This window comes from Mus caroli, chromosome 15 (genome assembly GCF_900094665.2).
Source record: "Mus caroli chromosome 15, CAROLI_EIJ_v1.1, whole genome shotgun sequence".
In the NCBI taxonomy this organism is placed as follows: Eukaryota; Metazoa; Chordata; class Mammalia; order Rodentia; family Muridae; genus Mus; species Mus caroli.
The window spans coordinates 20,931,989-20,944,499 of NC_034584.1; the positions used below are offsets into that span (position 1 = coordinate 20,931,989).

General features: G+C 43.5%; 1 long non-coding RNA gene across 1 annotated transcript in view; it reads right to left on the minus strand.

The window, feature by feature from the left end:
* Nucleotides 1-1,250, minus strand: part of LOC110310943 — a 10,596-nt gene extending 9,346 nt beyond the window's left edge. The window contains exon 1 of the long non-coding RNA XR_002379875.1: nucleotides 1,168-1,250. This is a non-coding gene — a long non-coding RNA (uncharacterized LOC110310943). The remainder of the gene's footprint in view (nucleotides 1-1,167) is intronic.
* Nucleotides 1,251-12,511: the final 11,261 nt, after the last annotated feature.

The following is a 12,511-nucleotide window of genomic DNA, read 5'->3' on the forward strand; positions in this document are numbered from 1 at the left end:
AACCCACAGCCACCCTGCCTTCTTTTCCTGACTCTCCTCCCTCACTCTGACCTTAAATTTCATGATAATTAAGCACCTAATATGGTTTCTATCTGAAATCTATGATACTGATTGTGAATGTGTGGGTTACTCCTTCCTCGAGCTTCAGTTGTGAAGGTTTATTCATGGCAGGTGGGGCTGTACTAGGAGGTTCTAGAAGCCTTGCGTGTGATGCTAGCTTGGAAGTAGATTACTNGGTAAGTGCCTAGGGGAACATTATCCCTGCTCACTTCNTTGTCTCATCTCTGCCTTTGGTTCTGCCACAACATAAACCTCCTCTCCTATACCCTAGCTGCCATGAACGGAGGTGCTCCACAAGGCCCTGACCCCAGAAGGACAGAAACGATGAGCTAGCATAAGCCCTCCCCGACTTATGTGGCTGCTGTTGGGTACTGTGAGCCCAACACTAAAAATGATTAATACAGTCCCTTAGTTATAGTTACAGGGCCTATAATTACAATCACAAGTAGCTGAACTTTAAAATAAACCATAGTCCAGGTGAACTGGAAAATGGGGGGAGGGGTGTCTCGCTAGTGCACAAAACATGTTGAATTTCACCACCAACACCCCAAATGAACCCAGCCCAGCATATGAATAGGGCAGCATACACACTGTCCACTGTATCTCCTGCTCACTCTTTACCGTCAAGCCTTACCCCTGTCTCAACCCACGTGATTTAAATACAGAGTTTCTTCCTATGGTCCTATAAGAAAAGAGGACAAAAACCAGTTTTGGGTCCCAGAGGGACCCTCTGCCTCCTGACAAGTTACCATTTTTAAAATCAGCCTGAAACACTAGACATTTGCTCCAGTAAATCAGAAATAGGAATCCAAATAGCTGCCCTCCAGAGGCCGGTTTTCAGGACACACATTATGCTTACCCTAGAAAATAGGAGATTGAGTGCTAAGGACTCAGGCTGNGGATGGATCGGAGGACTCAGGACAAGTCACCTGTTGTAAATGCAGCCTGTGTCCCGNCACACACTCCTGTTTTCCTTTGGATGCCATCACTTAATCAATATCAAGGGGACTCTATGGTCCACAAAGTCCCTCGAGGGTTTCCTTGCTTGAATCCTTCAATGTGGTTTGTGATGTCTTCTGGACCATCTAAAGCTATAAAGATGTTTACCTTGAAACCCGTACACGGGGCACAATGATTCCAAGCTGCTTTGGGTTTTTCAAGGTCCTTAGACTTTCAGCAGCAGCACAGAGGAAGAANNANAAAAAAAAAAAAGATACTGGTATCGTCCAGGCCAGATAAGACTGAATTCAAGTCCTGGCTCTGCCATTTACTATCTCTGTGGCTTTGGATACATTGTTTCATGATGTTTAAGCATGAAGTCTTAAAGCAGTGAAAGGCTGCCTGCACTTCCTGTTAGCAGCTTTCCTACGCAGGTATCCCACCACTATGACATCTGTAACATTTTAGCATCTCCAAGGCAATCCAGGCTTCTTATACACAACGTCACATGCAGTGACCTCTCTAGGTCTGTCTACAAGCAGGGATACCCTAGACACATGCCTGGTCTCAGTGGCTTTCTTTAGCCGAGGAGGGAGACTCCACAACCCCTTTCTTGTATCCATGACTAGTGACTTTAAAAGGCAGAACCACTTGGCCGAAGCTGGCTGGTTCTTCTACTTGCTGGGGCTGGAACATGGCCNCCTCATTCAAATACATTTTCCTCAGCTTTCTGCTTTCTATGGATTCCTTCACTATGCAAACTTTACTTTCTTCCTTCTCATAAGTTGGAAGCTTAGNCAGGTGGAGTCTTGCCTGAGGTCACCACTTGCTTCATTGTCTTTAGCATCAGGCTTTTCTTTAAATTGTTTTATCTCCTCGAGNGGTGCACTTAGCTCCATTACACTCCTCTCTCTGCTCCTCCATACTCTTCCCTCCTCAGGCTGTGCCTGTTGTACGTTCAGTGCTCAGCTTGCTCCTCTTCATTATAGAGCAGCGTATAAGAGCGAACGATATTAACCAATGAATACTCGGCTCCCTTGAAATCTTCTCTAATCTCCTCTGCCAGGCTGTTACTCCAAAACTCTTCAATTTAGCTTCAGGCAGATTTCTTCTCCTCCTTCTCCTTCTCCTTCTCCTTCTCCTTCTTCTTCTCCTTCTCCTTCTCCTTCTCCTTCTCCTTCTCCTTCTCCTCCTCCTCCTCCTCCTCCTCCTTCTTCTTCTTCTTCTTCTTCTTCTTCTTCTTCTTCTTCTTCTTCTTCTTCTTCTTCTTCAAAAAGGCAGAAAGCACTCACATTCTTTGCCAGAGTATCACAAGAATAGTCTTGGGCCACTTACTAACATTCTTCTCCTCTGAAACCACTTGCGCTGGACTGTCATCATCTAACTTTGTCTCAGCACTGCTCTCTTCCAAGCCCCTTCTAGTTTGGCCCCCATATAAAGTATCCAACTGCTTTCCTAATCCAAAGTCCACACTCTGCCAACAAANGGCAGGGTCAGGGCCACCACAGCAGCACCCTGCTCCCTGGTACCAACTTCTGTCAGAGTGTTCTGTTGCCGTGAGGAGACACCATCATCATAGCAACTCTTACAAAAGAAAGCTTTAATCTGGGCTTTCTTACAGTCTCGGAGGCTTAGTCCATTATCCTCATGGCGGAGAGCATGGCAGCCATGGTAGCTGAAAGTCCTACATCTCGATCCACAGGCAGCAGAAAGAGACTCCGGACTTGGAATGGGCTTTTTCAAACCTCAAAGCCTAACCCCAGCGATACACTTCCTCCAGCAAGGCCATGCCTCAAATAGTGTCACTTGCTGCGAGCCTATAGGGGCCATGTTCATACTTTTTCATAAATATGAATTATATTTGCAAGTTTTGTGGTATTATTTCCTGTGAGTTGGCTGCCTTAACCATGTAAGCTTGACATGTGTGCTGTTTACCCTTTACTACCTTGCCTCAGTTAGGATTCCTGGCCAGTATAACAGATTTACCCCATCATTAAAATGCACCAACTTTATAATTAATTATATACATGTATGTATATAAAGTGTGTGTGTGTGTGTTTTCTCATGGTTTATAAATAAATTCCTCGTTTCTGACACATGCCTGCTTAATTCTGCTGTATAAGGCCAGACCGAGAAAGTTTCATTGGATGCAGATTTTTTTGTGTTCTGGATCACTTTCTTAGATTATGTAGTAACGACAATAAAGATCGTCTTGGCCTCTGTGGCGGTTTGATGAGAGTGGCCCTCACAGGCTCAAAGATTTGAACACACGGTCACCTGGAATGGCACTATTTGACCTGGTTAGGAGGTGGGGCCTTTTTGGCTAGCTGTGTGTCACTGGGAATGGACCTTGAGTTCTCCAAAAGGCCATTCCAAGCCCAGCATCTTTCTCTCTCTGCCTGTTGCCTGCAGAACTAGATGTAAAACTCTCAGCTACTTCTCCAACAACATGTCTGTCTGCGTGCCACCATGATGGGATGGCTTACTTCTTGCCTGTTTCAGACAAACTGAAAAGTGGCGCTGGCTCTGCTCTTTGCTCTGGCATCAGGCTGCCGGGTGCCACTGGTCTCGAGGAAGGAGAAAGCAGATAGCACACACACAGGACATCATGCCTGTGGAATGGCAGATTCCATGCAGCATCCTGCCCACACAACAATACATCCAGGCTATGGCAGAGCCACACAATGACAGATGACTCACTCATACAATGGCAGAGTCACACAACCACAGCTCCACCAGTTAGCGTATCCACACAATGACAGATCCACACAGTGGCATGCCTCTAAGTGGCCGCTGCATGAAATGTCATACTTTTATACAAGAGAAGAATCTCACACAATGGCAGGTCTACACAATGGTAGAAGCATGAAATGTGATGCCACTTCCAGTCAGTAACAGAGCCTAGTGATGGTTCAGCCACACACACTGGCTCAGCAGCGTCTGCCAGGAAGAAGCACACCACATCCCCACTCATGGTTCACAGAGGCAGACCATGTGGCCAAACCTGACACTAGTGTGGGAGAGTAAATCCACCCTGCAGCATGAGCCTGTGCAAGCCACACAGCGAGGCCTCAGACAAACAAGCCTCTCACAGAGCTGCAGCCAGTGAGCAAGGCTACAAAGCCCCCATACGCAGACGTTTGGCTTTGAGTCATGGGTCTGTCTTAGGAACCTTCCTTCAGAGGGATTTCTAAGATTTAAAGAGCTCCATAAAATGATTTACAGCGCACACTGTACATTGTACCTGAATCCAGACTGTGGCCAATTTTTTTTTTTTTTTGTGCAGCCCAGAAACCGGGAATGGTTTTTACACTTTTTCAGAGTTGTGGGAGATGAAGGTGATGTGACAAAGATAGTATAGGCTATGAAGTCTAAGTGACTCATCAGCCCACCTTTCCCGGTAAAGTGTGTCACCTCTAGAATAATGTAAAATTAACACTCTGCCTTGTGAACGTTCATTTGTCCTAGAAGGAAGCTATATCTACCCCAGATGAAACCGACTGCTGGAGCAATACATGTAATGAGATGTCTAAGTCAGCGCTGACTTATGCACCTGGTACTGCGTTCCCAACAGATCTGTCCATCACATTCCTGCTGCTGCACTTTACCAGACTGGGTTTGACTCATGTTTACGCCTCTAAATCCCACAGGAGGAGTGCGATAAGTTCTTCAATGAAAGAGACTGAAATATTCCGCACTAAGCCCAGTGCTCAATAAAGATGTCTTCAGTAAATAGGTTTATAGTGTTTATCTAAGCTGCCAGCCTAATTGAGAATCTTAAGGTCCCATCTCTCAACTTCATCATAAATCCCCCGCTCTTAAATCAATTCCTCATCTGAGATTATCTGGAAAACACAAATATAAATGTCAGTTTCTATTAATGTAACACATGTCTGAGATGATCACTTTATAGGGGGAGGATTGGCTTTGGTTGGTAGTTTTTCAAGTTTTATGTCATCACATTATACAAAAACTGCACAGGGGAGTGAAACCACACAGCTTCTAGGTAAAACAGAAAGAGGGGCACTGAACCCCACCCATTCAAGAGTGTCACTTAGCTCTGATGTACCAATCATGAAGCCTATGAGGTCTGTGCTAGGTCCTCTGCATACATGTTATGGTTATGTAGCTTGGCGGTCTTGTGGGACTTCTAACAATGGGAGGAGGGGTGTCTCTGACTCCTTTGCTTTCTCTGGGGATCCTTTTCTTCCTACTCAATTGCCTCATGAAGCATGGATTTGAGAGTTTGTGTCTAGTCTTATTGTAACTTATCATGCCATGTTTGGTTGATATCCCTAGGGGGCTGCTCTTTTCTGACATGAAACTGTGGAGGAGTGAATCTGGGTGCGGGGAAAGGGTGGGCTGGAAAGGGTGGAGGCTACAATTGGGGTGTATCATATGAAAGAAGAATAAATAAAAACAAAATAAAAAGTGTGTACCCTAAGAACTAAAACCTCCCACTAGACCTTACCTTATAATGGTCCCACCACCTCTCAGGAACTCTATCTGGGAGAGCTCCCAAGAGTCCACCTCTGACAGTTACCTACCGTAGGCTTCCTTCAGTACATTCACATGGACAAGAAACGTATGTTGACTTCGCTGCATTTCTGAAACTCACAAGAAGCATCAAGAAGAGCCAACAGGGGCATGTCATGGTTGGAATCTGGAATATTCTCCACAAAGTTGTACACTTATCACTCAGTCCCTGGGGACTGAGTTTCAGAAGGGAATGGATGTATTGGGAGTTGGGGGTGGGGACTTGTTGGAGGCCTTATAGCCTAGCCCTACTTCCTATGCATGCCTTGCTCCCTGACTTTGGATACGATGTCGCCAGCTGCCTCAAAGCTATATGTTTCTCTCTTAAGAATTTCTTGTCAGGTATTCACTCATAGCCTTGAAAGTAATACACTAAAGAAAGCCCATTTAAAATGGTTCCTACCTCAAAGTGGAATTACAAAGAACATCTTTTCCTGAGACAGACAATTGACCAAAGCAGAGCAGGGTAAACACTGAGATCATTTCCAGGGCATGGGAGAACGGAAACCGTTAAATAAAAAGAAACAGGGAAGGAAGCCAGGCAGTGGTGGCATACGCCTTTAATCCCAGCACTTGGGAGGCAGAGGCAGGCAGATTTCTGAGTTCAAGGCCAGCCTGGTCTACAGAGTGAGTTCCAGGACAGCTAGGGCTACACAGAGAAACCCTGTCTCGAAAAACAAGAAAGAAAGAAAGAAAGAAAGAAAGAAAGAAAGAAAGAAAGAAAGAAAGAAAGAAAGACAGACAGACAGACAGACAGACAGACAGACAGAAAGAAAGAAAGAAAGAAAGAAAGAAAGAAAGAAAGAAAGAAAGAAAGAAAGAAAGAAAGAAAGAGAAGAGAAGAGAAAAAAAGAAAAGAAAAGAAAGAAAAGAAAAGAAAAGAAAAGAAAAGAAAAGAAAAGAAAAGAAAAGAAAAGAAAAGAAAAGAAACCTCGAAGGGGATTCCTCTGGGCAATGATGCTGTCCTTGGTGGTACCATGGTGACAGGAACATGCCTGAGCATTTGTCCATCCCACAGAAGCATGAATCATAAGGAGGGACATTGGATGGAGGCAAATCATTTAGAACTCAAGTGGGATGCTGGAGACGTTTCACGATGAGAATCAGACTGGAACCGTAAGTCTAACTGTGCTCTAAGTGGGGGACAAAACTCAGTGACAGTGGTAAGGAGGAAAAGGAGATAGAAGGCAGGGTTCTAACTAAAAATTATGAGGGCAAGAATCCAGAAAGGGCAAAATCAGAGTGTACAGAACCCATGGGAACTGTTAAGAGAGCGGACCTGACTTCCCAGTCCTGGGATTTACAGAGGTTTCTCTCTAAGCAGACATCCCAGTTCTGGCTCTCTGACACTTGAGTGACAGGAGCACATAGAAGCTGTGTTGGTGTGAGCATCTGGGAGAGACCCAGGCCCTGCAGACCATCTCACTCAGTGGTAAAGCCCACAATGGCCAGATACAGATTGGAGAAGCCAATCCCAGAGGGAGATGTGGTTTGTTAACTCGGCTTCTGTAGGATACATCATAGTCTCACATGTTCTACAGAAAAAAAGTCCAAAATCAATGTGTCAGGCTATGAGGGTCTATTCTAGGACGCTCTGGTCAGCTTATACACACTCCCTGTGGGCACACCCGTCTCTCCGACACGTTGTTCTTTTATAAGAAATCAATCATCTCAGGCCAGGATCCCATTGTACTTCAGTGTAACCTCTTCTTAACCAGTTATATTTACAAAAGTCCTGTATCTATATCTGAAGAACTGGGACTTAAACCCATGAAATTGATATTTAACTGAGCATTAGACTTTAGCTGCCACGTGTCTCGCCCTTGGGTCAGTCTGCTATCAACGGGAGGCTTAGACTTTCCCTTCCTCCCTTTCTCCACGTGGTCATGGCTGCTCTCTACTTCTCTTTCTCTCTGCCTTTCTCTGCCTCTACTACTCTCTTAACTCCCCTCCCCATGCCCTAAATAAATATTTCATACTGTACCATCCCGTGACTGGTCCCTCAGGGAGAAGGGATGCCCACTGAGACACCCTCTCCCCGACACCTCGCCACACCCCCATACAACATATTCTTATACCCATTTATCTTTTTATAATCACAACAGGTATATTCCTAATCTACGTTTTCTACCAGCATCTTATAATACTTTGTCTCTCCTCTGTCTGCCCCTTAGACATCTCTCCAGTTCCCCCTCAACCTGGCTGATTGATTTTAAAACATTTCGAACTCAGTGACAAACACAAGTATACCTCCTGTATTCAGTGTCCTTTTAAAACATTTTTTTAAACCTTTTCAAATAATTGCTAAATACAGCTGTTAGAAAATGATCTCGAGTATTAGTGAACCATTCTCCCCTGTTCTAGGGTATCATTGCCTGGCCTGGGGTAATCAAAAAGATTAAGGAACATCTTTCATGATCCTAAGAAATCCTCTTTAAAATAATGACCTAAAAATCAGACACAGGAGAGAGTGTGTCTCAGTCTGGCATACCTAAAGAAACACAGGTGAATGAGTATGAAGTAAAGCCACAGGAAGTGATACGAGAACACCTCACACTCTGCTTGTGTAGGTACGGGAAAGGGAATTCCTAGTCTAAGGCTGTCTTCCAACTGATGAGGTTTTTTGCTGGATGGTTTCCTAGAGGCACCATGAGAAACATTCTCCTCTCTCTCTGATTGGCATGCTATGGGGTGATAGATTCTTTCTACCAAAGTCTTGGCAGTTGCTTTCCTGTACTGACTTCTATAATGACCAGTCCCAAACCCTATAGTCCCAGCACTTATCTAATATGAGGATTTAGTGAAGATAGCAAAAGCAGCTTGAAGAAACCCTCCCTCTGCCCAACAGGTTGGCTAACTGACCACCCTTGATGCTTGGATGACAAGAATTGATTTAATGACCTTGTCCTCAAAGTCAAACACGAGTCTCAAGGAGTACCTTTGGCATTTTGAAATTATTATTCTTGCTGTTTTCATAATTTATTTAATAATGTATATGTGTAGAGGAGGAGATATGTGCAGGTTCCTGAAAAAACAAGAGGTATCAGATCCCCCTGGAGCTGGACTTGAGAAAGTTATAAGCCACCCTGTGTAGATGCTGAAAATTAAATTCAAGTCCCCGGGAAGAGCAGTATACACTCTTAACCATTGAGCTGTCACCTCTCCAGCGCTTAAGCGGTCACTTTTATTAGAAGTACACCTAAAGTTCTTGCTGAGTTAAAGTTCAAAAGGATTTCCTGCCTGCCTTGTGTAATACTAAATACAATGCTACCTGTGAGTACCCTGAGAGCCAAAGGTAGCTGCTTCCTCATGTACCAAGTTCAGTCTTCTCAGAGATCACTCACCATCCACAACCAGTCAACTTCACATGAATTTGGCTGAAAGTTTTAGCCGCAGCGTAAATTTATCATAAAAGTTATAGTTTAAGGGAATAGAATAGTGTTGTTAATGATATCAAGTCATGCAACAAAGCCTCCGTCCTCCTTTCTGGTTCACTGGAATGTTCTGTTCTCAGTTCTGTTAGCTATGGCTAAAAATCAAATTACACATCTCAAGGTTTGCTAATTGCTGAGCTATTTGGATACTTTAGGTATGAGAAGAACTTTCTAAAGGAAGCGCAGTGTGCACCTGTACTCCTAGCACACAGAAATGAAGGCAAGTGGAGTCACAGGTTTGGGGTGAGGCCAATGTGAGCTATGTGGTTAGACCCCATCTATAAATAAATACATAAATAAATAACTTTCTGTATATTGACAGATGGCTCATGTGTGCACATACCTCCACTTTCAGTTCTTACACAGAACACACTGCTGTCCCTTTCATGTCCTAAACAAGGAGGAAGGAAAAACAGGAATTCACTCTCCAGCAATCACCTCAAAGCCAGATTTCCTCATATTCGCCTACAGATAAAGCTGGCTTCCTTCTGAGAGGAACGCGGTGGAGGCCAGGCCCAGCTCTCCTTCTGTGACCTCACCTGACCTGGAAGAATGGTGACTTCCACGATGGCAGAGTCAGAGTTGAATTCTCTGTCGCTTTTAAGTACCAAGACTTGATCATGCCAGCATTGCTCTGAGTAAAGCTAGAACAGAGATCATCAAAGGCTACTTAGCCCCTGTGCAGAAGCAGCACTCCCTCCCAAATATGAAGGTCTAATGAGAGAAGCAGAGAGGAAATTTGGGGGGGGGGGGACTGTACAAAGGGATGGAGGACTAGGTGGCTGAGATCACTACAAGACAGTAATGATTAACTTGGGCTTTTTGTCCTAATGAATCCTGCTTACTCTATCAATACGGAAGCTGTAGCAGGATGCTTGGTGTCTAAACCTGTGGTGAAAGGGTTTGGGTTTTTGTTTGTTTTTCTCACTCTTCTGAGATACATTTCACCTGTCTTTCCTTAGTTCAGTGCATGGTTTAGATAGCTTCCAGTGTGGCATGTTCTAGAAGCTTGAAGCTTTACCAAGTGATGGCTTTCACTCAACTGTTACCTCCTCGTGGTCATTTTCTTCATTGATCTAATTTTACACAGGGAGATCATGAATGCATACACATCTGCATCAGAGAGACAGGAAGGGGGAGATGGAGACGGGGGGGGGGAGAGGGGGAGGGGAGAGGAAAGAGAGAGAGAGAGAGAGAGAGAGAGAGAGAGAGAGAGAGAGAGAGAAGAGACCTGTACAGCTCCACCATCCGGTACTTCTGTCTTCTTTTTTTCTGAGTCTTAGTAAATAGCTTTCTTACTATACTTAAGCAGACCTATCTCAGAGATATTATATCCAAAATTTACAGGATTCATTGACCAAAGACAATTCATACCCATCCCAATGCAACTCACACTTGGTAGCACATGAAAGTACATTTTAAAATCTGATGTTGATATTTAAGATCTTACAGAATAGGCTAAACAAAGCTTTCTTCTTTTAATGGGAAAAGATTCCTTTTGGGGGCGCGGGATGTATTGAAATGGAAATGAGGTCTTTGGTTGAGCTCAATACAGAAAGAATTGAGCAAATCCTGGAGCTGAAGGTTGAGCTGAGAGCTTCCAGACAGTTCTGCCACGTAGAAACAGGTCCAATGGGGAAGGAAGCCTTGGTTTCCGCTTTCTACTGAGTCAGAGTCTAGGGCTCCGGAGAGCAGCTCCAGACTGAGCAGGAAGATCTTATCATAGCTTGGAAAGCACATTGTTGACAGGGTCCTGTTTCCTTAAAGCTCAAAAAATATCATACACAGCTCATGTCAGCTGCTTACACCCAAAACTCATTCCTTAGCAGGATTCTCTAAACCTTTGGGAAAAGCCTCCAGGATTAACAGCAGGCCCTGTACCCTAAAGATGCCTAATCCCCAGAAATTTTTGATTTCTCTGTGACAATGTGCCATTTGCTGTTCCTGTGTTCCAGAGACCTAAATTAATGTGGCACCGATGTCTCTGATCACTGTCTGCCAATAAAATGTAATACTAAAGAAAGTCCCAGTGGCTGATCCAGAGCTTTTCTTCAGTTCAGCATTCTATACGTTTTCTTGATTGCAACTTTACTGAACTATCAGCACCTGATACAGCCTTAAAGGTTTCTACTTTGAGGAATGCATGTGGGCTGTTTTTGGTGCTCAATCCATCACTGAGTTAGAAGATGGCTGAATCACAAACGATGATGTAGTTTCTGTAACATACAAAGATACACATACAGTGCCTAAGGTATTTATTATGTTCTCAAAACTTATTTTTTATCTTTTATCTTTTGTATTTATTAAACTCTGACATAGATACAATCACTGGAACAATTGCTTCTCTTGTGTTCTCTTGACATGTTTAGGTTTTTGTTTTGCCGTATGTTGCTTTGGTAAGCACATCTAATTGTAATAAATCGTTAATGCTTCTGTATTTGATCATTAAATATCTCTTTGCCCACTGAGTATGTTCACTGAATGTATACAGCTTCGAGTCGCCTAGATAAATGACACTGAATTTATCAAGCACACAATGAACAATATTTCCTCTGAATTACTATGAACAACAGGTGAGAAATATATAAAAGATATTAAGAACTGTTAATTTACTCAATTCAGAGGTGAGGAAATACCAAGGCAGCCACTTAAGTAAATTTCCTCAGCCTGTGCTACAATGAAATAATTCTTTTTGTTTTCAACAGACTACACTAGGTGTCAACTACAGTCTAATCCCTAAACATCAATTGATCAGAATTTTTTCCTGTCAGTTTCATCCTTTATAGGAAGATAGACAGCTCCTCAAGTTTCACATGTTTAAAGTTACACTTCAGATATTTTTATTTTTAATTAGTACTCAAAGTCAAATGTTTGATACAGCATTTGCATGCACATTTTGTTTCTGTTACCCCCCCCCCATCCCTCACACACACTCGCCTCTCCTTCCCACCCGTCCCCCCAACCCCACCCTCAGGTTTGCCGTGTTTCCAGTGCATATTGCCTGCATCCGCTATGATGTGTCGTCTTTCCACACACTGTGGAACTGTCTGTGGAAATGTGAACAGCTCTTAGGAAGCCAAAAGGGAAACCTTAGAGGAACCCTAGAAGATGAAAGATAGATGGAAAAGGCAAGAGAAAATCAGGCATACCCTTGTCATCTCAGCACCCAGGAGGCACAGGCAGGAGGATTACTGCCAGATCAAGACCAGTTTCGGTTCCGAGTGAGTTTTATGCCAGTATAGGCTACATAGTGAGTTCCTGGCCAGCCTGAGCTACAGAGTATGGCCATCTCAAAAGAAGAAAATAACAGTTGTTACCTAAAGAGATGGATTATGAACTAATTACTTTTAAAATTCTTCTGTTTTGTTATATTTGTCCAGCAAATGAGATAATTTTCTAATTAAATTGGTGACTTTCTGATTTAGACTTATATTCTGGTTAACAATTAATATCGGTATTATAATTTGAAACTTCAATACCACCACCCTACAGGTTGGTGCTTTGGATCTTGTCCCCTAGCTTGTGGGAGGTTGAAGAACCTT